This window comes from Perognathus longimembris, chromosome 3, assembly GCF_023159225.1.
Source record: "Perognathus longimembris pacificus isolate PPM17 chromosome 3, ASM2315922v1, whole genome shotgun sequence".
Taxonomy (NCBI): Eukaryota; Metazoa; Chordata; class Mammalia; order Rodentia; family Heteromyidae; genus Perognathus; species Perognathus longimembris.
This window is the reverse complement of record NC_063163.1, coordinates 79679393-79707169: the sequence shown is the minus strand read 5'-3', so window position 1 is coordinate 79707169 and position 27777 is coordinate 79679393. Positions and strand designations below refer to the sequence as shown.

The 27777-nt window shown below is 50.5% G+C and overlaps 1 protein-coding gene across 1 annotated transcript in view; it reads left to right on the top strand.

Annotated features, from left to right (window-relative positions):
• The first annotated feature begins 23815 nt into the window (after positions 1–23815).
• Cmklr1 (chemerin chemokine-like receptor 1) overlaps positions 23816–27777 on the top strand; it is a 39188-nt gene continuing 35226 nt past the window's right edge. The window contains exon 1 of the mRNA XM_048342760.1: positions 23816–23913. The gene's annotated coding sequence lies outside the window, so the exon portion shown is untranslated. The remainder of the gene's footprint in view (positions 23914–27777) is intronic.

The window sequence follows — 27777 nt, the reverse complement described above, 5'->3', positions numbered from 1 at the left end:
CATTTTTTTAAGAGAGGGAGAGATGGCAGGGTCAGACAAGGCTGCATCCTTCCCTGCGGTGCCCTGGTAAAGGAGCCCCTGGAGCGTTAAATACCACTGGTTCCTGCTGAATCCTGATGTCAGGCTGTCACGGGGCCTGGGGTTCACACCTCCTGCTCCCTGTGTGCACCAAGCTTGGCTGCTCTTTTTTCTCTACGTCTCTTGTAAGGACAGTTAGACTGTCATGCCTTATAGCCCAGCCCCTGGGCAGCTGGCAGTGGCCTTGGTCGGCTGGGACCAGCCCGTCTAACAGTCTCTATTTAAATCCATTTCCACAGACAGAGGAGCAGCTCTTCCTGAATGTTCCCAATTAACTCGGGGCACCTCTGGCCCCACCATCCCTGGGTCCTCCTCATTATGTCCTGGTTACATTGCTGGAGGGAGCTGGCCCCCAGGGCCCGTCTTTCCCCCCATCTACCTCGTACTTGGGGCTCAGCCTTGGGTGGGACATTTACAAGAGTGAGGACAGAGGTCCCCAAAACATTGCTGTTGCTTGAGTCGATAAAACTAGCTATGGCCATGAACTTCATTTCCCCCAGGGCTTGGGAGAGAAGAGACTTCAGGGCCCACCTCAAAGCCAGCTAGGGCCCCCTTCTCTTTTACTTGGGGGTCCTGGTTTTACCACCATCCCCCGAGGTCCTGCATGCATCTGCTCCCTCTTTGAGCATTCTCAAGAGGAGGAGAATTCCCCAAGGATCGCCCCAGCTGCCTGAGGCTCTGACCTTCACAGGGGCTCTGAGATTCACGCTCTGCGTGGCTGGAAACCCAGTGCTGCTCATCTCCTCTCACAGGCACCGGTCACTGCTTGGGGTCAGTGGGATGCAGGCCAGGCTTCATGGATCTGGAAGGGTCTGACCGGAGCCTTCTAGAAGTCCAGCAGGTCCCATCTCATCCAGCTGCCTTTCTTACTCAATTCACCCCACCCCCAGCCTTACCAGTCCATTCCTGGTTAATACCACCTCCACCAGCTCCCTACCGAGATTCTCCCCCAACTGCCTCTCTCTTTCCTCCCTCCCTCCTGGTTGTTGGCTCTAGGTCATATAGCAAACAAATGGTAGAGCTGTGATGTTTAACTCCATCCTTTTTGTCTTTTCTCTGAATTTCTTATCCCAAAGTGTGGCCTCTGAATGAGCAGCATCAGTATTGAACTTAGGGAGTATCAGAGAACTTAGGGTATGTTTTGGGGATAGACCCCTGAAAACTTAACTGAATCAGGAGCCACGAGCTGGGCTGGCCAGGGGAGCTAAGGCAGATCTGAGGACAGGTGTGCCTTTAGTGTAAGGGAATATGATATTGAGGAGGCTTTATTTTTTTAACACTCCTTCTTGCCTCAGTTTCCCCACACCACTGGCTACACTTTATCCAAGGCCTATTGAGCACGAGTTCCATGATTTGGAGGACTTTAAGTTCTATCTCCTTTCTCATGCCATAGGACCGCTTCTTTGATTCATCTGGCTGAACTCTGGGCTTCAGTTTTGAGTCAGGACAACAAGGATGAAATTGTAAGAACTGCATAGATCATTTTCATATTAAATTTAGGAATGTAAAGCTGTGTGCCAGTGGCTCACGCCTGTCATCCTAGCTACATGGGAGGCTGAGATCTGAGGATCACCAGCCCAGGCAAAAAAGTCCGGGAATCTCTTTTCTCTAATTTAACACCAAAACGAAACATCAGAAACGGGGCTGTGGCTCAAGTGGTAGGGTGCTGGCCTTAGCACAAGAGCTCAGGGACAGTGCCAGGCCTTGAATTCAAGCCCCAGGAGCAGCACACACTCACAGAGAAATATCTGTATGTAAATGATCACACGAGGACTGGCACTCTGTAACTGTCATGCCATTGTGCCTAACTTACAACCAGGGAAACTGAGGCTCACAAGTCAAAGACTTGCTCAAGACCACAAACCAAGAGGTATCTTCTGGTCCTTGTGTCTTCTGACTCTAAGACCCCTTCCTCCTCTTTGAACAGAGGGCACATGCCTGGGTCCCCTTCCTCCCAGATAGCCAGGGTGGGGCCACCCCGGCCTCCATGAGGTTGGCCTGACACCCATCTTGGCCCACTGATTGTGCTACCTCCTGACTCTGCAACCCTCAGGAACTATGGAAATATAAACTGCCTGAGAAACAAGTAAAAAATTAGCTTGTGTTCTTGGGGTCTGGAGGCGGTGGCAGGCGCTGAATTATTCAGGCTGTTTGGGTGTGAACTGTTATTTTTCCACGGCTCTTGCTTTGACGGCTGCTCTGACAGGTTGATGGACGAGCCAGTAAAACACTCCGAGGCTGGGAAGAAAATTCTTAATCATAAGTCACTGGTGGGAGGCTGAGCTTTTTGCATGGGCAGGCTCTCAGCTCTGCCTGGCCCAGCCCTGTTCAGCTTCTGCCCTAACAAGGCTGGAGACAGCCATGGCTGGGAGCATCCTCAAGCATTGATTGGGGGCTTAACGCTGGACTTTAAGACGGTAGCTGTTTTTTCACCTTATAGTATGTCTTTTTTTTTTTTTTTTTTTGCCAGTCCTGGGCCTTGGACTCAGGGCCTGAGCACTGTCCCTGGCTTCTTTTTGCTCAAGGCTAGCACTCTGCCACTTGAGCCACAGCGCCACTTCTGGCCGTTTTCTGTATATGTGGTGCTGGGGAATCGAACCGAGGGCTTCATGTATACGAGGCAAGCGCTCTTGCCACTAGGCCATATCCCCAGCCCCGTATGTCTTTTTCTTAAAAAAATTAAGGTAGTAGCCAGGTACCACCTGTCATCCTAGCTACTCAGGAAGTTGAGATCTGAGGATCAAGGTTCAAAGCTAGCCCAGGCTGGAAGGTACATGAGACTTTCATCTTCAATTAACCATCAAGTAAAAAAAAAAGATTGAGAAGTGGAACTGTGATTCAAATAGCAACGCACTAATCTTGAGCCAAAAAGCTCAGGGACAGTGCACAGTCCCTGAGTTTGAGCCCCAGGACTGGCAGAAAACAAAATGAAATGCAGAAAAGTAAAAAGAAAGCTCTCGAAGAGCTGGGATGACAGGTGTGAGCCACTGGGGCTTTTACTCATCTTTACTTACTCATCTTCCTTATCCACACTGGCGATTTACCCCTGGAGCCACGCCTGAAGCCCAGAGGCAGAGGGGTGAGCCCTTTCCAGGGGCCTCCACGGCCACCTTCCTCACTTGATAGAGGCCCGGGACTTGGCTTCCAGGTGGAGTCAGGGCCACCGGGGTCTTCTTTTCCTTCCCACACTCACCCCAGTTCCATTACATGTACTCCTGAGCATGACTGCTGTCTCTGTACATGTATGACACAGGTGTGCTCCCATATACCTGCATTCCCCAGGGGCTGGATACTTAGGTATCTGTGGCAGCAAGATGAAGACCCGCCTAGGTGGAGAGCTAAACGGAAGACTGCCCTGTGGCCAGAAGGAAGGCAGTCCCATTACCTGTGCCAGAACACACTAACGCGTTGGCTGGGCTCACTGTGGCATATGGGGTTGACAGACCTCACGGCGCAGGAAGGGGGCAGTCAGACTTGGCGGAAAAGGAGCCAGATGGGCTCCCCTGCTCCTCTCATCACCTGACAGGCCGGGTGGCCTTGGGAAATCCTCTTACCTGTGGCCTCTTACCTGTGCCACCTGTGCGAAATGGGATGGCGATGCTCATTTTGCCTTTGTGGTGAGGGGTTGAGAGGATCTGCACCCTCAAGGAGGAGTATCACAGTCTTGTGGGCAGGAGGAGGGGACCTGAGTCTCAATACCTCCCACTTTGACAGGTTCACCCCACAAGGCCACCTTGTCATTAGCCTAGGATGGTGCTGGAAAGTGAACTGTCCCCCAAAGGCCCCTGCTGTGGGAAGATGGCATAAGAAATTGGTGACAGGGGCTAGGTTATGGAGAGACCCTAGGAGGGGGAGTTTCTATAGTTTGGACCTTGAATGACACCCTAAGGTCCATGTGTAGAAGGCTCAGTCCTTGGCCTGCAGCTGGCACGATTGGGAGGTGGTGGGACATGTAGAGGGAAGGGCCTAGTGGGAGGAAGTGAGGTCATTGGGGGTGGGCCCATGAGGGGAACAGCCCTGCTCCTCCACATGTACCCACCATGATATGCTGCTACCTCAAGGACCAACTGATTATGGAGTGAAACCTCTGCAACCATGAGCTGAGACAAACCTTCCTTTTCAAAGCGAAGGGAGCTAACGGAAGGCTGATACAAGGGGAAGGGATGGGAGATTTCCTCTTTGGTTCATTTGGAATTCTTAAATAATGAGCATTAGCCAGGGTGTTGGTGGCTCACACTTGTAATCCGAGCTACTCAGGAGGCTGAGATCTGAGGATCATGGTTCAAAGCCAGCCCAGGAAGGAAAGTCTATGAGATTCTTATCTCCACTTAACCACCAGAAAATGGGAAGTGGCGCTGTGGCTCAGGGTGGTAGAGCACTAGCCTTGAGCAAAAGAACTCAGTGCTCAAGCCCTTAATTCAAGGCCCACAACTGACCCCTACTCCCCCAAAAAATTATGAGCATCCATCATTTAGCAAAACCACACAAACCAAGCACACAACAAATGGTTTTGTAAAGGAAAAACTGGGGCTCAGAGACTGTTCAAGGCCTTAAGCACTGGAAAGTAGAGAGACCAAGGCTGGAACTAAGAGCCTGAGTTCTCAGCCTGGGGGAGTAGACACGGGCACTTGAACAGAAATGGGGAGACTACTGGCTGGTGGAGCTTCAGAGTCCAGCCCTGGAGACCAAGGGCCACCATATGAACCCCTTTGGGGAAAAGGAAGCCCACACTATGTTGCCTGCAGTGAGGAGCTTAGGCTGACATCTGGAGGCCATGATTCAGATCCTGGCTCCTCCACTGGTGTCAGTCTTCTCATCTGAAAAACGGGGAAAGGAATGACTCTGGGCTCAACAAGGGCTGCAACATGGCGGGACAAGTTAATAGTGTTAGCATTTCTCTAGCCTCAAGTCCTCAGCTCCTCCCACTAGACCTCAGATCCACCCATACCTAATGAGCCACTCCTACTTACTACATACCTACTTCCCCTTTACCTCCCCAGAGAGAAGCTGCCACCTGGATAAGGTGCAGATGCCATGTAGCTCCCTCTCCCGTGGGAACTATGGCCCCACTAATAAACCTCCTTATGAACCTTCTTCTCCAGTCTGTGATTATCTCCGCATGGTCCTCTGGGATGGCCGAGACATATGCTTTCAGATAGGAAGAGCGTGCTCATGCTGAGCGAGCTGGCCAAGTGGGCAAACCACTGTATCCTTATTACTATGAAGAGCTGGTTGATGGGGAGCCACTTGTGGCCTCCCTGGGCCTCTATCTCCACGCCCCTGAGAAGGGCAAATGGAGAGGCCGTGAGGGAAGAGGGGACCCGGGTTCACCTCCAGGATAATTGTGCCCATCTCCCAGCATGCAGATCTCACTGGCATTGAAAAGAGCGACCAGAGGGGGCGGGCCTGGCCTTGGGATATTTATGAGGCTGTCTCACACTGTGTTCCACATTTCTCGAGCTGTCCCAGGGTGAAGAAGTCATTTTGTTTTGGCCGTGAATCTTGCAAACAGACGCATGGCATGGCCGCAGCTGGGAGCTTTTGTGCTGGGACACAGCATCAGAAGTGAGTTTGGAGCTGCGGGGCATGCAGACCTGGCCCGGGTGAGGGTGACCTTCAGGACTCCCTACTGGCCACAGGCTTGACATCCCCAAGGAAAGGAAGCAGGGTGGGGTTGGAGGATAGCAGGTGGAGGCCCTGTGTGGTCAGAGCACCTCAATGCTCCCAGATTTCTCTCTCTATCTCTCTCTCTCACACACACACACAAAGCATGCACACACATGTACACTCCACTTACACACATACACTCATTAGCCAATCAATTAGCCAGACAATGAACCAATTAACCATCTACTCAACAGACAGCCAATCAGTCAATGGGCTGACATCCCAACCACCCAATTCCCCACCCAGCCAGCTAACTAAATAATCAACTCATCATCATCAACCCATTGACCAGCTCACTAGCCAACTAGTCAGTAGGCCAGCCAATCAATTATTCAACCCACTCAATAAGCAACTATAAACCACTCAACCAATGCACAAACCAAGTAACAATCACCAAATCAACCCAAATTAACTGCTGTTAGGAAAAAAACAACAACGCCCACAGAGGCTCTGACTTGGCCCTGGGAGAGGCCATCTGTCACCATGGTTGGGTTTTAGCAGCCAGGCCAGGAAGAAACCTCATTCTTGCATTAACTCCTTGTAGAATTCTGGGCCAGGTTGGACATGGTGGCTCATGGCTATCATCCCAGCTGCTCAGGAAGCAGGGCATGGGAGGATTGAAGTTCAAGGCCAGCCTACAAGCTGGAAATGATTGTTGATATTAAGTAAACTATGCCAGGGTCAGAAGGACCTGGGCCTTCTGAATGTTTTCTTCTCCTATGTGGAAGCTAGACTAAAAGATAGTCATACACATAGATATATACATGGTGATCTACACATATATATGGAGGACATGTTTGTAATTATGGAGTTGTTTGAGGGGTCAGGGAGTGGGGAGAGATGCAAGTGTGAAATACTCCAGTCAAACTTCTTCGAGCAAGCAACAAACACCTAAGAAAATGAATGACATCCCTGTGGGAGGGGTACTAGTGGGTGGGAGGAGGGCAAATGGAGAGGATGAAAGAAGGTGAATACAACTGAAATCTTTCATATTCACATGTGAAAACATGGCTATGAAACCTGGTGAGATTGTCAGAAGGGAAGGAAGAGAGAAGAGGAGGAGTGAGGGAGGGGTGAATTTGATTAGGATACATTGTAGACAAATATAGACATGTCAGAATGAACCCCCTTGTATCAATAATGCTAATTAAAATAATATGGGAGGTGCCAGGTGCCAGTGGCTCACACCTCTCATCCTAGCTCGTCTGGAGGCTGAGATCTGAGGATGGTTGTTCAAAGCCAGCCCAGTCTGTGAGATTCTTATCGTCCACTGACTACCAAAAAACTGGAAGTGGAGCTGTGGCTCAAGTGGTAGAGCACTAGCCTTAAGAAGAAAAAAACAAACCAGCAAAAAAACTCAGGGACAGCACCCTAGCTCCTCTGAGTTTAAGCCCTAGGACTGGGGCTGGAGCACATACCCACTCTCTAAACAAGCAAGCAAGCAAACAAACAAATATAGAAGAAGAGAGAAAGCCAGCTGAAACAAAAGAAGTTAGTGAGTCCCATCTTCCCAAATCAGCCTGGCATAGCGGTGCCTGTCTGTCATCCCAGCTGCTTCAGGAGGAGGCCAGAAGCTCACATGTTCAAAAGTTTGAGGTAAGACTGAGAAGAGTTATCAAGACCCCATCAAAATTAAACCATAAACAAAAGGGCTGGCTCATAGTTCAAGTGCTAGAGTACCTGCCTAGCATGACCAGGCCGTGGGTTCAATCCCCAGTACTGCAAATAAAAACTTCTAGGTCAGACACTCACCCTTCTGGGCTCCTTTGCTTCCCCTGTGGGACTCGAGTCATGGTTTGCAATGGGGGTTCTGCACGGGGGGGGGGGGGGGGGGAGGGGGCTGGGCTGTAGTGGGGGAGGACGAGGAGCCCATGGGCACAGAGGGAAGACTTACCCCTGATTTTTCCATTTCATCTCTTTTGCACATTGAGTAGGATTTTTTTTTTTTTTTTTTTTTTTTTTTTTTTTTTTTTTAGCTAGGATTTGATGTCAATGGTTTTGTGTCAAAACCATTATGGTGCTGGGAGCTAGTGGCTCATGCTTGTAATCCTACCTACTCAGGAGGCTGAGATCTGAGGATCAAGGTTTGAAGCCAGCCTGGGCAGAAAAGTCCCTGTGAGACTCTTCTCTCCAATTAATCACCCTCCTCCCATTAGAAATGGCGCTGTGGCTCCAGTGGTAGAGCGCTAGCTAGCCTTGAGCACAAAGAGTCTCAGGGGCAGTGCCCAGGCCCTGAGTTCAAGCCCCACAACAGACAACCCCCCCCCCCAAAAAAAAACCCCATTATGGCAAGTCACCTGTTACCATAATGACCCCCCCTCCCCCGCACCCCAGCATCCTGGAGTGACACAGGGGTATGAACATAGCCTGCCACCCAGCCCACGGGGGCCTAGCGGGGCACCTGGCTAGGCACTGGGTGTTCCTCCACAGGACCTTAGGACCACAGGTGCGGATCTGGTGGTGAGATGTGTGTGTGTGTGTGTCTCACTCCAAGGAAGAAGGCACAAGTTGGGGTCATGCTCTGTCTGCCTTTGCTGGGAGCCCTTGGGCATGTGGCTTCTCCTTTCTGGACTCCTATTTGTGGTTGGAACTGGGCAGCGATTATCAATGAAACGTCCAGAGACAAAAGTAAGACATGTCTTCCTTTGGTCATGGAAACCTTGCTGTTCAAATGCAGAAACTGAGTAGAAGGGAATCGCTGGGATTATAATTGAGGGTATTTATTTGAGCTGTGCACTCTCTCTGTCTCTCTCTGTGTCTGTGTCCCTGTGTCTCTGTGTCTCTGTCTCTCTCTGTTTCTCTCTCTCTGTCTCTGTCTCTGTGTCTGTCTGTCTCTCTCTCTGTATGTTTGCCATAATTGGGGCTTGAACTCAGGGCCTGGGTGTTGTCCCTAAGCTTTTGTGCTTAAGGCTAGTGTTCCACCACTTGAGCCACAGCTCCACTTCCAGCTTTTTAGTGGTTAATTGGAAAGAGGGTCTGACAGACTTTCCTGCCCAGGCTGGTTTCCTGATCCTCTTGAGTAGCTAGGATGACAGGCAGGGGCACCGGTGCCCATCCTGAGTTGCTGTGTCTTCCCTCAGCTTTTCCACATATGAGTGAGCCCCTTTCTTCTCCTTGTCCTTCTCTTTCTGTCTGTACTTCTGTTCAAACCCCAGGATGACTCTTCGGGCCTCTGGATCTCCTCACCAAGCTCACAGACTCTCATCTCTTCCTCCCACCCCAGCAGGTGTGGAGCAAGGTGCACTCTGCACCCTTGCCTGGGCTGCCCACACGTCTGAGTAAATGCCTAGCATTGGTTCAGGAACATCACTGGAGGCTTCTGACTTATTGGCGGTGGGTTAGCTGTGTTCCCTAGGTAGCCGATGGCTGAGCCATTCAATACTCAGAGGTTAAGAGCACAATGGGAGGATGTATTTAAGGAGCTGGGATCCTGGAAGAGCAGCTCAGGGTGGGGGGTGTTCCTCCCACACCTTCATGCTCACCTGGAAGGAAGCCAGTCCCCATGTGCTGCCTGTAGTCCCTGCGCGAGCAGCCTTTCAGGAGGGTTGCCACGTGCCTGGCCTGTCTGGGATCAGGATTGATATCCACTCCTAGGCTGGGGGGAGGGGCTCCTCACACCAGAGCCAAACATGGTTGGAAGGGGACGGCTGCAAACTGCTCATCTTCTTTGGAATCCTGCAGCCTGGCCCTCTCACTGCCCATGAGGAAACTGAGGCACAGATCGGAGAAAAAAAATCTCATCAGGACCCTTGCATTCATCTGGAAGATTCTAATCTTCCAGGTGTGTGTGTGTGTGTGGGGGGAGGGCGGTTAGCTGTGCAGTGGAGAACAAGGACTTTGAAGGTCATCTTGTCTCTTCATGAGCCATCTTGCATCATGGAAGAAGAAAAACCAGGTCCAGGTGCGCCTCTTGGTTGTAAATTCCCCTTCCCCCGCCACCCCCCCCCCCATCTTGGCACCGGGCACCAAGGACCAACACAGGGGACAAATGACATTCAAAGCCTCGTGGATAGCTTGGGGCCTTACAATAATTGGAAATAACATCTTCTGGGCTCCCTGTCAGCAGTCCACACTGCTCACATGGCCTCTCTCAAACATTTTATACATCAGCAGATTTTCATCTATTTTTCAAAAAGGAAGAGAGAAACCCAGCCAAACCAGGCCTGCCTTTCTGCTTAGCAAGAGGGGCTGTCACTGAGCAGCCTTCACTTAGTATCTGGTCTCCACTTGGGTCACCCCATTCCTTCTGTGACCCCTGTTCAGGTTCCCCGTCTCTGTGGCCTACCTTACCTGTGCAAGCAGCTGTGTTCCCTGCCTCGTTCTTGTCTGGCCTGGGTGATTCAGAGGGACCCTTCTGTGCCCTTCCTGCATCCATCCCTTAGCTAGTTCCTCCCGGAGCTCCCTGACTTTCTGTCAGCTCCATTCTGATCTCAGGTGCCTCTTGCATTTCTCTGGCCCCAGATGGGGGATGCAGGCCGCCTTCTTTTCTTTCTTCTCCAGACCTGCCCCCACGCACTGGAGTGTGGGCTGGGGGCTTCCCTGGGCTGTGCAGCCCCTCAGGCTCTAAGGGCACCTTTGTCCTCTCCTGCTGGGTTTTTTTTATCACCTCCAGGAGTTGCTTTGCACCACGAGTGAGCGCGTGCGCGCGTGTGTGTGTGTGTGTGTGTTGGGGGTGAGTGTGTGCAGGCAGTGGGGTACACTCTGAGAGATTCCCTTCAGAACCTTGTTGCCCAAGGGTAGAAGTTTCACTCTGCGGACTCCTGGTTCTTAACCCCCTGGAAGGCAGAGCAGGCCTTTTAACTGGGTGCTCAGGAAACTTGGGTCCAGAACATTCTTTGGGGGGGGGCTCGCAGGTGCAGCTGCCTAGTGCAATGACTGTACATCATATTTCAGAACAACATGCTGCCTTCCGTCAATACTATTCAATGTCAATAGAAAAGTGAAAGAAAGAAACATGGTAATAATCCTTAAACCTCATCCTGCCACAGAAAAGGTTCTGGTGTTCATAGCGCCCGAGGGTCTTCGCTGGGACTGGAGGCCTGGCTTGGAGAGAGAGAAAGCTGAGTTCAAACCCCAGTACTGCCCAAAAAAGCAAAATCACGGATTACCAGGCTTCTCCCTCTGAGATTTTCTTCTTCAGGTTTGATAGGTAAATCCATGTTTATAGAGTGCAATGTTCTGTTTCAAAAGGTGAACTGTGTAATGACCACATAAGGGTAATTAGCAAATCCATCACCTCAAACATTTATCTTTTCTTTGTTGTAAGAAGAGGACTCAAAACCCTCTTGTGGCTAGAATACTGTAACTGACTCTTCCTGTGTAACTGCAACATTCTAGCTGTTGACTAATTTCTCCTCATCCTCCCTGCCTGAGAGTAACTTTCACTGGAGTGAGATCAAGTGCCCTTTGTCTTCCGGTATTTGTCTTATTTCACTTCATCTAATGTCTTGTTATAGATAAGGGAGAGTTTAACTTATTTGCCCTGGGTGTGGGGGTGTGTGGGCTGGGTGTGGTTAGGGGGCATGGCACTGCGAGTGGTCAAGAGGGGGCACTGTCTGGCTACTAGGCGTGGCTTGGCTTGGCCTTCTTACAGCTGGTGTGTGGTTGGAGCCTGGGCTGGGTGTAGTCTGGGTTTGGAGACTGAAAGCTCCCCAGAGAGCCTGAAGTACAGCTAGTCATAGGGCCGACGTTAAAAAAAAACAAAAAAAGTCCTCCCTCACATATAAGTCCTGTGTGTCCAACATCACCCTTGAATCTCACTGGGTGGAGGCTGGTATTGGAGACCCACCCAGCATCTCAGTTTTTCCCAGTCAGAATTAACCCCTTTCTTACTGAAGAGCAACCACCATTGCTGGCAGGCATTTAGGGGCCAAGACGTGGGGTCTCATGGGTCCCCCGGCCAGAAGGAGCTGCTCCTAAGGAGGAACTTCAAGTCCCCAGCCACACCCATGAGCCACCTGCCTGTCTCCCTTCTCTCCCACCCGCCACAGCTAATCCTGTGCTGTCTTCAGATCTCCACTTGATGCTCACTTCCTCTAGGAAGCCTTCTCTGACTACCTTTGTGTTCCTGGTGTTTCAAGGAACAAGTCCCTTAGCAGAGTTTGAAGCCAAGCAGTCAGCAGGGACTGGAAACTCAGGCTTGTGGGAAGAACAGCCATAAAGCCTGAGGTCCTTCATTACATTCCAGTGTATATAGCAGGGACTCAGTGAATGAATGTCGTTCAGGGTAGCACATTTGGGAAAGGGCTTCTCCTCCTCTGTCTTCTGTGTGGAGGAGATAACCTAGTAATCACAGGATTTGTCCACTCCACCCCTCCCTCCTATGCAGTGAGGCTTAGCTGTGTTTCCCTGGTCTATAATTTTCCAATAATTAGACTTTCCTGTGCGTTTATCCTGGGTTTGAATATGATTCAGCTGGGCTTCTGTTGCTAAAGTAACTGCAGATGTAAACCTTCAGGAATGCGCTTTACTAAGTGCCCAAGGTCCTATGAAGCTGTGCTCCTTAGGTACCTTGAAGTCTTCTTTCAGGAAAATATAATTACATGGCTGGATTATTTTTAATTTCATGGGGGCAGTTTCTTCAAGCCTCAGTCAGTCCAGGGCTCTGTGTGTGTGTGTGTGTGTGTGTGTGTGTGTGTGTGTGTGTGTGTGTTTCCTGGCCTGTCCACCTTCTCTTTGCTATGGCAAATTTAATATTTCCCTTAAATTTACTCCTTTAAAATGCCAGTAAGTATACTCATTAAAAAAATCAGTAAATGTAACTCAAAAGGAAAAATTATATGACCATAGAAAATCAGGTGTCATGTTCCTCAAATAATAAAATACCTTCACAAAACAATTAAAAAATAGAACAAGGGCTGTGAATGTGGCTTAGTGGTACAGTGCTTGCCTAGCATGCAGGAAGCCCTGGGTTCAATTCCTCAGCACCACATACACAGAAAAAGCTGGAAGTGATGCTGTGGCTTAAGAGGTAGAGTGCTAGCCTTGAGCAAAAGGAAGCCAGGGACAGTGCTCAGGCCCTGAGTCCAAGTCCCAGGACCAGCAAAAAAAAAAAAAAAAAAAAAAAAAATAGAACAAGGTTATTAAATGTTTGCTAGATATTATTGTCTGTGCCCAGATCCCAATGTTTTGTGTCTGTGGCTTGTGATCATTGTCATTCGATTGTCTAATGTTGTAGGTGGCATTAAGAAAAAAACAAACCCTCAAAACATTAGTGTCAAATTGAGAGTTAGAGGGATTAGAAAAGAATTGAAACGAGAATACTTTTCTCCTGTTGTAACTCTATCTTTATTTAGTACCTTATCCAGGCTATAAAGCACTGTAGTGTCACAAACTCCTTTGCATAAACTCACAGTTTGTCTTATCAAATGTAAATTTCATTAAGTATACTACTATTTAGGCAGGGGTGGTGACTCATGTCTATAATCCTGGCTACCTGGGAGGGAGAGATGGGGAGAATAAAAATTTAAGGCCAGCCAGGGTAAAGTATTTGTGTGACTTCATCTCAACAGAAAAGCTGGGTGCCTGTTATTCGAGCAACATGGGAAGTGTAAATAGGTGCATTGCAGTCTAAGTTGGCGTGGGCAAAAAAGCAAGATCTGGTTTGAAGAATAAAAGCAAAAGCAGCTAGGGGTTGTGATTCAAGCAGTACAGTACCTGCCCTAGCAAGCTGAAGGCCTTGATTTCAAACTAGTACAGAAAGGAAGGAAGGAAGGAAGGAAGGAAGGAAGGAAGGAAGGAAGGAAGGAAGGAAGGATTACTACTACTACTACTACTACAATGACGACTTGTTTTTTCCTCCAGGTCTTTCTGAGATCCAAGTCAAAGGATGGGTCTGGGGTGGATCCCTGAGCTCTGTGTTAGCTGGTAAACAGTGAAGTTAAGAACAGGGACAGGGGGCTGGGAATGTGGCTTAGTGGTAGAGTGCTTGCCTAGCATGCATGAATCCCTGGGTTCAAATCCTCGGTACCACACAATCAGTAAAAGCCAGAACTGGAGCTGTGGCCCAAGGTGTAGAGTGCTGGCTTTGGACGAAAGAAGCTCAAGGACAGAGCCCTGGCCCTGAGTTCAAGCCTCAGGACTGTTTTTTTTTTTTTTTTTAAGATATAAGCAACAGTGCTATGGTTAAAGACTAAATGAAGCTGTATCTTCAATGAAATCTTCAATGAAAAGTAACGAGAGGACAGAAATGGGAATGTTCCTTAGTGGTAGAGTGCTTACCTTGCATGAAGCCCTGGGTTCGATTCCCCAGCACCACATACATAGAAAAAGCCAGAAGTGGCGCTGTGGCTCAAGTGGCAGAGTGCTAGCCTTGAGCAAAAAGAAGCCAGGGACAGTGCTCAGGCCCTGAGTCCAAGCCCCAGGACTGGCAAAAAAGAAAAAAGAATGGGGACAGTTGCCTCTGAAGTGGCCCCGAGCCCAGTAGGCAGTCTGGCTTCCTGTCTGCTCCCTGTTCCTGTGCAAAACACTTTACTTGTCTAAGCCAGAAAACTGTGAACAATAATGTCCACCTGGCAGGGTGAGTGTGAGGCTCCACAGGCTCTGTGACAAGGCAGAGCCCGTAATTGGGAGGTATTGTCCATCCAGGGGAGCAGAGCACTGCCTCTCATTACCATGGCAACTGGACCCAGCATCTGGTCCAAGCTGGGCAAAATCTCCTTGATTAAGTTCACTGAGGCTGTGGTGTGGGGGGTAGGGTGGGAGGGTTTGCTCACGTTGCCTTCTTGGGGAACTCTTCCTCTGAGGTGGGTCAATTTTGAGGTTATCTTTTGGGGAACAAAATGGTCCTTGAGGCTGTTGGGTGGGGGGTGCACATAGCCATTTATACAAAGGGCTTCAAACTGGCCCGTGAATGGCGGGAATGAATAAAGATGGCAGATGTCAGACCTCAGAATCATCAACATGAAATGGCGGTAGTGTCTTCATTTCAGGCAGGGGGAAACTGAGGTCTGGAGAGAGGAGATGAGCTTCACTGAGGCCATCTTGCTGGCCTGGAGTCAAGCAGAGGTTTGGAGCTATTTCTTCTGAAGCTGGTGTGCTAGGTCCAGAGCTCTCCATCAGGTCCAGTCCCAAATGGCATCATGTAACCAGGATCTGCTCATTTTTTCCTTTCCCAGAACTTTGTAAAAGCTCTGGCTTCATCTCTTCTGTCTGGCACTTTCTTTACTGGCACCTGCGGGGAGCAGTGCATGCTAAGAGTGTCCTGGTATGCACACACATCATCCCAGCTAGTGTCTAGGGGGGAGAGGAACAGGGGGCATGGCAGCTATGTTGTACACACCAGAAAGAGATCTGTGCCAAGCCTTCTCCATAAAAACAGGGCCTGATCTCTCTCCTCTGAGGTCTCAGGAGATCGTGTTTATTGTTCCCTGTTATGCATCAGTAATAAAGAATGTGGGGAAAAAAGAAAGTTTAATACTCACCATGTTTCAGGGGTACAGAACTGTTCAGCCACCATGACAATCCATTTCACATTTTCATCTCCTCAAAAAAGGAAGCCTACTTACAATAGCATTCCCCCCCTCCCCTTAGTTCTAGGCAGCCATGATTCTGTTTTCTGTCTCTATACACTTTCCTGTTCTTCACATTTCATAGACATGGAATCATGTAATACAGCCTTTTGGTCTGACTTTTCTTTTTTCTTCATATATGTATATAGTTGGTCATGAGACTTGAACTCAGGGCCTGGGCACTGTCCCTGAGCTGTTTTGCTCAAGGCTAGTGCTCTACTACTTTGAGCCATAGCACCACTTCTGATTTTTGAGTGGTTAATTGGAGATAAGAATCTCATGGGGACTTTTCTGCCAGGGCTGGCTTTGTATTGAGATCCTCAGATCCCAGCCTTCTTAACAGCTAGTATTATAGGCATGAGCCACTGGCATCTGGTGTTTACACAGATTTTATGGATCATTCATGTACCATGAATGCAACAATCACATTTCATTTTAGGGATATACTCTATTTTGTTTATCCACTTATCAATTGATGGGTAACTTGGGCTGTTCTATCATTTTTGGTGATCATTAATAATGCTGCTAAGAATGATTGAGGGGGACATAGAGTTTCATTGCACCCAAGAATGGAATTGATGGGTTATACAGAAGTCCTATGTTTATTTATTTATTATTTTATTTTAGTTTCTTAAGGATTTACCATGTTGTTTTGAAAAATGGCTGTTCTTTCTCCCATGTCCATTGGTGGTGTGTGACATTGCATTCTCTCCAATGCTGTGTGTTTGTTTTGTGATTCTGGAAATTGAAGCTGGGGCCTTGTATGTTATCCTAGGCAAGAACGCTACTAGGTGAGCTATGCCGCCAGCCCTTTTGCTACCTTTGCCTGAGCTAGCCTCAAACTCATGATCCTCCTACCTTGTCCTACCAAATATCTGGGATTACAGGTGTACACAACACTGGCTGTTGTAGCCATCCTAGAAAAAGTATAAAGTGGGTCTTCTGATTTTGATTTGCATTTCTCTAATGATTGGGTGATGCCGAGTATCCTTTCACAGGCTTGGGCCATTTGTAGGTCTTCGGGACAGTATTTAGGTCTCTTGAGGATTACTGCATTATTTAGGTTTTTGTTATTGAATTCTCAAAGTTCTTTATTCATTCTAGATACAAGTCTCTTAGCAGATACAGAAATTACAACAATTTCCTCTAAGTCTGTGGGTGGTTTTTCCCCTTTAAAAAATGTTATCCCTTTGAAGCATGAACTTAAATTTTTTTTTATGACATCTCATGAGTCTGTTTAAGGCATGGTTTTATGAAGAATTTCCTGTTTCATATATGAACACCATGTAAACATCAGTAAGGCCAGGAAGGAGGCATGGTTTTACAAACACTAGTGTTCAATACTTACATTTTGTTCGGCTTCTATAAAATAATCGGTTACTAATAATATCTAATAATTCTAATAACAGCCTTCTATAATGAAGATATCTCCTTGAATAAAGCTGCTCTTGTGGTACTGAGGATGGAACCCAGGGCCTCATGTAAGTGAGATGAGCCAGCCCAGCCCAGTGTAGCTTCCTTCCCAGCCCTGTGTTCCCATGGTCCCCACAGTCCTCACAGGACGCTTGCTGGACACATAACTAATTTGCATAAGAGCAGGAATGATTTCAGACCCAGAGTTTGGGCTCTGTCCCTTCCTCTACCCACCCCAGCCCTGCTGTGAAGCGGGGCCTGCTCTGGTACTATAGATTAGGTAACATACTCTTATTTACTCCTCTGTGTGTGTGTGTGTGTGTGTGTGTGTGTGTGTGTGTGTGTGTGTGTTTGCCCTGGGGCTTGAACTTGGGGCCTGAGTCCTGTCCTTGAGTTTTTGTGCTCAAAGCTGGTGCTTTACCACTTGAGCCATACCTCCAGTTCTGACTTTTTGCTTGTTAATTGGAGATAAGAGTCTCATGGGCTTTCCTGTCTGGGCTGGCTTTGAACTGTAGTCCTCAGGTCTCAATCTCCTGGATAGCTAGTATTACAGGCATAAGCTACCACTACCCAGTGCTTTCTTCATGGATGTTAATATATAAATTTAAGAATGTGTGTGTGTGTGTGTGTGTGTGTGTGTGTGTGTGTGTGTGTGCGTTTTCCGGCCTGTTTAGGCTCAGCTGTGTTCACCCTTATCTGTAGGAAGAATTTTGAGGTTGGTCATAGGCCTGTACAACAGAAGGATTCGCTAAGTAAAACCCAAACTATAAAAAAATAACCAATTTTCTTTTTTTTTTTGTATACAAAACATTATTTTTATTACTTTTCTTGGTAGCACTGGGGTTTGAACTCAAGACCTTGAACTGTCTGGGCAAATGTTCTACCACATGGCCATTCTCCCAGCCTTTTTTGTTCAGTTATTTTTTCAGATTCTAGTCTCCTACTTTTTGCCTGGGGCAGCCTCCAACCATGATGTTCCTACCCCAGCCTCCTTTGTAGCTGGGATGGTTGGTATGAACCAGCTGTGCTGGCCATGAATGGCATCCTTCTATCTCCACCTCCAAGTAGCTGGCAGTACAGGTGTGAGCCACTACTCAACTCAGTGCAAGCAATAAGAGAAAAGTGACCATCCCACCCAGTCATGGGGTGCTTTGCCTAAAGGCAAAGTCTATGTTGTCCACAAGGGAGAATATAGGCAGCATTTTGTTGCAACTACTCTTACGAAGAAGGAGGAGGAAGAGGAGGAGGAGGAGGAGGAGGAGGAGGAGGAGGAGGAGGAGGAGGAGGAGGAGGAGGAGGAGGAGGAGAAGGAGAAAGAGAAGAAGGAGGAGAAGGAGAAGCAGCAGAAGAAAAGGAACCAGGTGCTGGTGGCTCACACCTGTCTTCCTAGCTACTCGGGAGACTGAGGCCTGAGGATCAAGATTCAAAGCCTGCTCAGGCAGGAAAGTCTGTGAGAGACTGATCTCCAGTGAACCACCCACCAGAATTGGGGCTGTGGCTCGAATCGTAGAGCTCCAGCTGAGTAAGTAACCTGAGCAACAACCACATTGTGAATGTTTAGTATGCACTGAGCTGTGTGCATCCCACAGTGGGGTTCATCTGCAGAGGGGGTTTCATTCTGGCTGGGTGGTCTGTGGAGGAGCAGAATGAGAGGCCCAGAGGATGACTGGAAAAGCCAAGAACCCTCCTGGGCATAATGCCAGTTTTGGGGTGGGGGAAGACTTGAGGCCCAGGTCCCCTAAGCCTTGATCCAGGGACACACCCCTGGTCTGGGGCCAGCCCCCAGCCCATGGTGCCCCTGTCTTCACTTCTGTATCCATCTCCAGTCAGAACCAGGCAGGAAAATAAACTTTCTGTACCTAGGGGCGGAGGGGGATCTCACTTCAAAAATAGGAATGTCCACCTGTTGCTATGACGACTTCTGATATTTTCAAATCCACCTTCCCACCTTTTTTTAAAGCCATTATATAAAGGTATCCACAGTCTCCTTCTCATAAAGTGACATGGAAAACTCATGTCTCCAGCCAATTTGAGGGAGAGGCCAAGCTGGGCCGGCTTGTTGGAGGCCTCTGAAGGTGAGGAGGTTTGACATTTGGGAAAGCTCCACCCTATTACCCGCAGGGAACTTTCCAGAGTTCCCACAGGCCTGCCACAGGAGTGCATCTCTGTCAGTATGGTCTGAGCAGGGTGGAACGTCATTCAGTCACCATGGGTTGTTGGTGTTTATTTTTCCAAAGGACAAATGGCCCCTGCGTCCCCTGAGGTGCCCTGTCTGTGTGACTGGCCTGTTCTGTTTCTTTTTTTTTTTTTGGCCAGTCCTGGGGCTTGGACTCAGGGCCTGAGCACTGTCCCTGGCTTCTTCTTGCTCAAGGCTAGCACTCTGCCACTTGAGCCACAGCGCCACTTCTGGCCATTTTCTGTATATGTGGTGCTGGGGAATCGAACCCAGAGCCTCATGTACATGAAGCAAGCACTCTTGCCACTAGGCCATATCCCCAGCCCCCCTGTTCTGTTTCTAAGGCCGCAAGTGGAGCCTGACTTACCTCAACCAATTGGATTTGCAAGCTCCTTTGGCAGGTCCGTGATTTCAGGTTGAAGTACTTTTCTGTAGGTTCGGGATGAATCTGTGGACCCCAGATTCTGGGCCTTGGGGATAAGACTGGGTAAAAATCCTAGGGCCTTAGTTTGCCCATGTGCACAATAAGGCATTTCAGGAAAGACACACTGGGAGGCAGAGGGGTGGGGGGAGAAGAGGAGAATGACAAACGGGTGAGGAGGAGCCTGCAGGGTTTCGGCTCACAATGGGAAATTCTCCTTTCATCCCACTCGGGGCCCAGCCCTTCTAGGCTGGGCTCCTTGAGCCCAGGACAGCTCTGCCATTTCTGACCCTTTACCCAAGAGGGTCTTAAAATTTTTTGTTGTTGTTTGAGCCGGATTCTGGTGGTTCAAGCCTATAATCCTAGCTACTCAGGAGATTGAGATCTGAGGATTGTAGTTCAAAGCCAGCCCAGATAGGAAAGTCTGTGAACCTCCTATCTCCAATGAGCCACCAGAAAAACAGAAGTGGAGCTGTGGCTTAAAGTGGTAGAGTGCTAGCCTTGAGTGGAAAAAGCTCAGGGACAGCGCCCAGGCCTTGAGTTCAAACTCCATGGCAGACAACAACAACAAAAAAGAAAGGAAAAAATTGGTGTGTGTGTGTGTGTGTGTGTGTGTGTGTGTGTGTGTGTGTGTGTGTGTGTGTGTGTAGGTACTGGGGCTTAAACTCAGAGCTTGGGTATTGTCCCTTAGCTTTTGGCTCAAGGCTGGTGCTCTACTATTTGCGCCACAGCTCCACTCCCAACTTTTTGGTGCTTAATTGAAGAGTCTCATGGACCTTTCTTGTCCTGGCTGGCTTTGAACTACAACCTTCAGATCTCATCCTCCTAAGTAGCTAGGATGACAGGTGTGAACCAATGGCATCCAACAAGAGTCCATTTGCATTTGTCTTGTATTTGGAGGTTCCAAGTAGATTCTAGCTAGATGCTGGTAGCTGTGAAGGTGTTGGAGGGTTTGGTGGATCTTTTCTAGACAGAGGAAAGCAGCCACAAGGTGGGTTGGAGATGGAGATGGGGTGGGAGGGACGGAGCCTGGCGGAGGCTGAGGAGAGACGGGGTAGGGATGGGGATGGCTGGGATGAGGAGCACCCTGCCGCCTACCCTGGGTGCACGCCAGGCACTGCGGAAGGACTTTCTAAGCAAGGTCACCTTCTCATGGTGTCCTGCCATCTCCCTATTCTGGGGCAGAAAACGAAAGTTCAGAGAGGGGAAGTAACTTTCCTAAAAGCACACATCCCGGGAGTGCTGAGCTGAGCTGAAACTGGTACAAGCACATGGCTTTACTTCCTCCTGAGGCATGGGGACTTTAATGAATGGTGCAAGGCCGGAGCCCAGAGCCGGGAGGGGGAGGAACGGGAGAGGGGTATGGGAGACGCCGACCACACCTAACACTAAGTTCTCATTCTGAGTGCTGGGCCCAGTCCATGTTTCACTTAGAACGTCTTCCTGGTCCCTGGGAAGTTGAAATTCCTATCTCCATTTGGGGACAGAGGAGGCCCAGAGAGGGATCAAAGTCTAAAGTCACACAGCAAGAAAGTGGCAGGCTTCAGACACCTGTAGTTCCAGCCCTGGGGGGGCTGAGGCTGAGAATCTGCCCTGGGCTGCGTGGTGAGACGCTGTCTCAACAGACCCAGGGCTGGGGGGAAGTGATTACCAAGGTTCTGGGTTCAATTCCCAGCACTTCAAGAGACAAGCAAAAGATGCAGGCTTGCCTTTGAACCCACTCTTTCAGAGCCCTAAAACTTCGCTGTGTGTGTTCAGTCTGTGTTCTCCATCTTTGGGCTGGCGTTCTTGAGCACGCTGTGGCTTTGAGGCTTGTTGTCCATTTTGAAAACAACTCATCTGGACAGCCAGGCTGGAAGCCAGTTCAAGCCACTGAGTTCCCTGTGAGTCAGGCCCGGTGGGAGCCGGGGGCAGCAGTGGCGGCTGGAGACAGACACGCACACGAGAAGCCAGAAAGCGGAGATGTGACAATGGAGAGGTAGGTTGCGTGCAAACGCGGTGAAGGAGCCAGCAACTTCCCAGGAGGGTGGGAAGAGGAGGGCGGCCTTGAAGGGGACTGGAGGAGCGGTTGTCTGAGCCAGGCCCGCCAGGCGTCTGGGCACGGCCAGGCGTCTTCGGCAAAAGGGCTTTGCCTGTGGGATCGGTTCAGAGCAAGGCTTAGGAGAGAGCACCCAACTGGAGAGAAAGGGGAGGCCTCTGGCTCCACTGAATCCCTGGCTCTCTGTCTCTGTCTCTCTCTCTCTGTCTGTGTCTGTGTCTCTGTCTATCTGTCTTTCTCTGTCTGTCTCTTTGCCTCTCCTCTGTTTCTCTGTCTCTTTCTTTCCATCTGTCTCTGACTTTCTGTCTCTGTCTGTCTTTCTCTGTCTCTGCCTGTCTCTGCCTGTCTCTGACTGACTTTCTGTCTCTGTATGTCTCTCTTTCCAGCTCTGCCCCTCTCCATCTTTGTCTCTGTCCCCCCCCCCGCCCCCCTCCCCCACTGGGGACTTGGGGACTGGGAGGCGTTCTCAGCTGCTCAAGATGCTGTGTGGCACTGGACAGCTTCCAGCCTTCTCTGGGCCTCCATGAGCAGGCTAAAAGATGGACGCCTTCCCAGACCCCAGCTCCATGCACCTGAGAGTCATAATATTCAGGGCAGCTCAGAGCTCCCCCACTCTTGCCCCCAGGCGGGGAGAAGTAGACAGGAACAGCCCTGCCAGGGCCCCACCCTCTCAGGCCTCCTAGGCCAGATCTGGCTCGCAGGGTGGAAACTGGTAGCAGGAGGGGCTGGGCAGGACTGGGGCTCAGCACCAGGCAGCAGGGAGCTGGCCTTTCCCTGCACAGCCCTCCACCCTGGCTTCAGGGCTTCAGGGCTGGGGTTCCTCACTCCCCACCTCCTGGTGCTCCTTCCAGGGAGGGCAGGGCAGGAGGCAGGAGGCCGGGAGTGCCAGAGAGCCTCCGATGTTCTCCCCCTCGGCCTCGCGATGCCAGCCTTTGTCATCTCACCCGTCTCCAGGATGCCCACTGCCAGCTGTGTCACATGAGAAAGCAGAGGCCGGGGACTGCATCTGGGAGTGCATGTCGGCTTTGTAACTGTCAGTGGGGGTTGAGGAGGGGCCATTTCACCTGTGTACCACTGGATCCTGTGTTAAACGTCATTGTGTACGTCAAATCCTGTCTTTCCCCAGCGTGGCCCGAGGCCAGCTAGCACACTCTCATTCTCAAGGGAGGAAAAATTAAAAATGAGGTTCAGAGAGGTTAAGGAATGACGCCAGGTTGCACAGGTAGCAAATTGGGAGCAGGCACTCAGAGTCAAGACTGCCTGCCACCATGGCTGACAGTCTCATCTTCTCTGAAACAGCCCTGTTAGTGGTTTTCTGATCTGCTGTAACAGAGTGCCAGGGTGCAGGGACTTAGAATGGATTCATAGTCACACAGTTCCGTAGGTCAAGAAGCAATGATGATGATGATGATGATGATGATGATGATGATGATAATGGAAGTGTCAGCAAGGCTGGTTCCCCCTCCCTCCCAGGCTCCGGGGCAGAGTCTGTTCCCGCCCTTCTGTGCCCAGAGGCCGCCCAGATCCCTTGGCTTGTGGCCGCATCACTCACACCTCTGTTCCTTCAGCACCGGTCACCGTCTCCTGCAGAGACAGAAGGACACTTGGATGGCCCAGGGTCATCTCCCCAGTGCCACACCCAGGACTGTGTCACAGAGGCCTGGCAACGAGAGGCCGAGGCAGCCTGCATGAAAGCCCAGCTCTGCCTTCTACCGGCTGGGTGGTCTTGGGTGAGAGACTTTGCTTTTCTGTGCCTCGCTTTCCTCCTGGGGAAAAGGGAGGGGAAGTAGCTAATACCTATTTCCTGTGGCTGTGGTGAGGGCGGAGTACTCAGCCCCCAGCACCTTGGCTAGCTCTTGGCTCTTGGGTAGTGATGGTGCAATTGTTGAACCAGGCTCCATACTTGGTGCTGGGGTCAGGGCAGGGTGCAGAATAGTCCCAGGAGGCTCTGGCTGAACGCAGAGGAGACCACCTCACAGACAGGATGGCGTGGCCTTTGTGTCCTCTGCCAGTCAGGGAGGCCTTCCTGGGGGAGGAGGTGGCCTCTGTGCTGGGTGCTATGGTGGGAATGGGAGGCCATGGGGCCTCTGACAGGCACTGGGTGTAGGTGGGAGGAACCGGTGCACACAGACCTGGGCCGAGAGGCAGCCAGGAGTGTCAACCAGTTCCCAGCACTACAGGTCCGCAGGGTCCGAGCTCACGCCGGGAGCGGAGGCCTTCCTCTCTGGAGCTCATGTGCCCAGCCGGCAGGCACAGCCGCTCAGCCCAGCCCAGCCCAGCTGGCAGGAGCCACCCCCTCCCCGCCTCTCGTTCCACAGCTGGAAGCCGGCCCTGGGCAGCCCTGTTTCCTGCCCCTCCCACCTCCCCTCCCTCCAGCTGTTTCTCCAGCTGAGTTCAGTCCTGTCTCCTGGCAAGCCAGGGGGGGGGGGGGCCGGAGCTAGGGACCTCCGGGGGGAAGTCTTGGGTGGGGGTGGGCTGCAGGGGGGCAGTCTGCGGTCTGGGGGGCTCTGAGGACAACCAGCCACCGGACAAGTAAAGCAACGTCAAGAAAGAAGTCAGGGGCCCAAGGCCTCCCAACAGCTGGACCCCTGGCGGGGCCGGCAGGCAGAAGGTAGGGACCCCATGGATCAGCTCTGCTTCCTGCCAGGGGCCGGGGAGGGTGGCGCGGGCCCACAAATCCACAGACCTGGTGCTTGTCAAAGGAAAAGAGTTTTGTACTTATGCACGGTTCAAAAGTAGTGCGTGTTATTGGTTTTAAATATATATATAGATAGATAGATAGATATAGATCTAGATAGATACACACACACACACATAGATATGGACATATACAAAGGAAGTATCTAGAAGGTAGCACGGTATCTAACATCTGTGGGGAGTGAGTTTGTTCTAGAGTGGGTGTGAGCTTTCCCGTGATCCAGGCTGTGACGGGGATGTATCCCAGCCCGCTGGAAGGGTGCTCTTTGAGTTGATCTAACTGCAGGCCGTTGCATTGGTTTCCCTTTTCTTTGCTCATGACTCCATCCCAGGGCTGGGCTGCCCCAGTGGGTTCTTGCTGGGGAAGCGCTCGTTCCCGGAGGCTGTGCCTCCCCCCCTGCCCGCCCCCCCCCCCCCCCGGAGGAGACCCTGCTTTGGAGGGCCCTCTGCTTTTCTTCATCCACGTGGCTCACCTGTAGCTAGGGTGTGATGCGTTTCATCCCTGCGGCCAGCCTCTCTCCCCCACCCCCGCATGCTTATCTTCTATTTTTTGTTGTTAATGATTTTCTATTATAAAGGTGATGTACAGAGGGGTGACAGTGACCTAAGTCAGGTAATGAGTCCATTTCTTTTTGAACAATGTCACCCCTTCCCTTGCTCTTTCCCAGATTTTGCCTCCCATACCCTAGTGGTATGGTTTAATTTCCTGCATAGTGAATACCACTGCTGCCGGACCCTCCTAAAGACAAGGAAATGAACAAACAGGACAAAAAGAAAAGAAAAGAAAAGCAGCAATAGCAGAATAAACCTCTTGATTCAATTTCCTGGAGTTTATTTCAGTAAATATGTTATCTAGCAGAAGCACAGAGGCATTGCACCTTTGTGTTCCTCCTCTAGGAGTATCCTCCTTGGTTATCTTTTTCTTACTAATACGGGAGTGCTCTTTGCATATGAAGGACCCACAGTGCTCTCTGTTGTAGAATCTACTCCCCAGTGCTTCCCTCCCAGTGCTTTGTCCTGGTGTGTGTGTGTGTGTGTGTGTGTGTGTGTGTGTGTGTACAGTGCACCACAATGACAACACAGGGAAGTCACTGAGTAGGTGCTACAGGACTGAAGTCTGACTGCGCGGAGAGGCCAGATCACAGGGCTGAGGTCACTCTGGGAGGAAGTGGCTGAGCCTGCCCTCTGTTCCTCTCTGGATGCCTCAGCTTCCTTCACACCCCCACCCCCACCTCCCTCCTCCTTTCCAAAGCCCAGGTCTGCGGTTCTTGCTCTTGGCTGTATCCTCTGGGTCCCCGGGTGGGAAAGGGGGGCTGCACTTCCCTGAGAGAGAAAACTGCATTCGATTCCTGACATTGGAGTCAGGCACAGGGGAGGCCTGGACTCAAACTAGAGCACTTGAGAACCTTTCCTCCTCCCTCTCCTCCCCCTCCTCCCTCTCCTTCTCCTCCCACTCCTCCTCCTCATATTTGCTGAACTAGCCTCTGCCTCCCCTGCTGCCCCCTCCTCCCGCATCATGGGGCTTGAACTCAGGGCCTGGGCGCTGTCCATGAGCTCTTTTGCTTAAGGCTAGCGCTCTACCACTTGAGCCACAGCACCACTTCCAGTTTTCTAGTGATTCTTAAGTGTCTCACAGACTTTCCTGTCCAGGCTGGCTTTGAACTGTGATCCTCAGATCTCTGCTTTCTGAGTTGCTAAGGAGACAGGCGTGAAGCACCAGTGCTCGGCTTGGCCTCTGACCTTGATCCTCCTTATCTCTGCCTCTCAAGCAGTTGCTGGGATTACAGGTGTGTGTGCTTCCCTCCCCCCCTCTCTTTCTCTGTCCTCCCTCCCCCTCTACGCAGATTCCTAGGTTCTCTGTCATGTCCTGAGGTCTCTTTCTCCTTACTCAGCCATCCTCCCCTGTACTCCGGGTGACCATAGGCTGGGTGTCTGCGGGGTGAAGGGGGCGTTGGTGGCAGAGAAGTGAAACTGCCTTGCAAGTCCACAGTCACCAAGTTACCATTGTGTAGTGGCTTCGAGCTTCTTGTAAGCCGGGTTCTTCCCTGAGAGGAGGATACAGTAGAGGAGGAAGTGGTATGGCAGGTAGATGGCATGGTGTGAGTCTCCTGGAGGGAGAGAGAGGCCAAGAGCTCCAGGTAGCCGGCCACTCTGGATCCGTGGTACTCTGTGGGCCGGGCTGGAAAGGACCCATCAGCCCCAAAAGCGAAGGGAGCCAAGTGTTAGACCCTGTCTGGATTTGGGGCTCTCAGCCAAGATCTTCCCGCTTTTGGCTAGAATTGTATCACTTGTCGGTGAAGAGCTTAAACCTTGTATGAGCTCATTGAACTGCAGTAACAAATAGCCCCAACTGTGTGCAGTGGCTCAAATGTGGCATATAGTCTTTTCTTTTCTTTTTTTGTGTGCCAGTACTAGGACTTGAACTCAGGACCTGACACTCTTGCTTGACTTTGTGTGCGTGTGTATGTGTACTCAAGGCTGGCATGCAATCAGTCATTTGAGCCACAACTCTTTTTTCCAGCTTTTTGCTGGTTAATTGATGTCTTGTGAAGTTCTTTTCTTCCCCCCCGGTTCTAGGGCTTGAACTCATGGCTTGGGCGCAGTTCCTGAGCCTCTTTGAGCTCAAGGCTAGCCCTACCACTTGAGCCACAGCTCCACTTCTGGCTTTTTTCTGAGTAGTTTACTGGAGATAAGAGTCTCATGGACTTTCCTGCCTAGGCTGGCTTTAAACCACAATCCTTAGATCTTAGCCTCCTGAGTAGCTAGGATGACAGACGTGAGCCACCAGTCACATTTGTTGTCAATTAGGTCTTTCAAATCTTACTTTGAGGTGGGGTCCCTCTGTACATTCAGAAGTTAATTTCATGGGGACGAGTGCGTGTACATGAGGATGTATATCTATGAATGTGTGTCTGCCCGTGTGTGGGCCCATGTGGCTAGGAGGAGGGATTTTCCATGGGCTGGACTTCCCCAGGGCCGAGCATAGGGAAGAAGAGGCTTGTGGTCACGGTTTGATGGACAGAGGCTGCTGCCCATCAAAGGCAGCTGGGTGGTTGTCTTTGCCCAGAGGAGTCCTGTGTGAATATTCCCAACTCTGGCCTTGGAAAGAGAAGGGACAGAGAGTGAGGGGCCTTGGGGATCCTGGGCACTGAGGCCTTTACAAAGCCCAGCACTTCCTGTGAGAAATGGAGGAAACTCAGGCCCACTTCCTGCCTGTGAGTTGACAAGAGAGGGGAGAAGGACTTTTAGTATTGACTTTCATTCAGCCATTCAACGAACATTAGCACCCACTATGTGTCAGGCCCTCGGCAGTGCAAAAGTGAGAAAACAGGTTGGTTCTTTGCCCTCACAGAGTCTCACAGGGGCCACAGGTACTTATATTTGCCACCATGGGGGCTGGCAATGTAGCCCAGTGGCAAGAGTGCTTGCCTCCTATAGATGAAGCCCTGGGTTCGATTCCTCAGCACCACATATATAGAAAAGGCCAGAAGTGGCACTGTGACTCAAGGGGTAGAGTGCTAGCCTCGAGCAAAAAGAAGCCAGAGACAGTACTCAGGCCTTGAGTTCAAGGCCCAGGACTGGCCAAAAGAAAAAAAAAGAGAGAGAGATGGAGAAAGTGAGGCCTTGACTGGTTGAGTGATAGTCCTGTCTCTTGGTGGGATTAAGACTGGGTTTTTCGGGGCTGGGGATATGGCCTAGTGGTAAAGTGCTCGCCTCGTATACATGAAGCCCTGGGTTCGATTCCTCAGCACCATATAAATAGAAAAAAGCCAGAAGT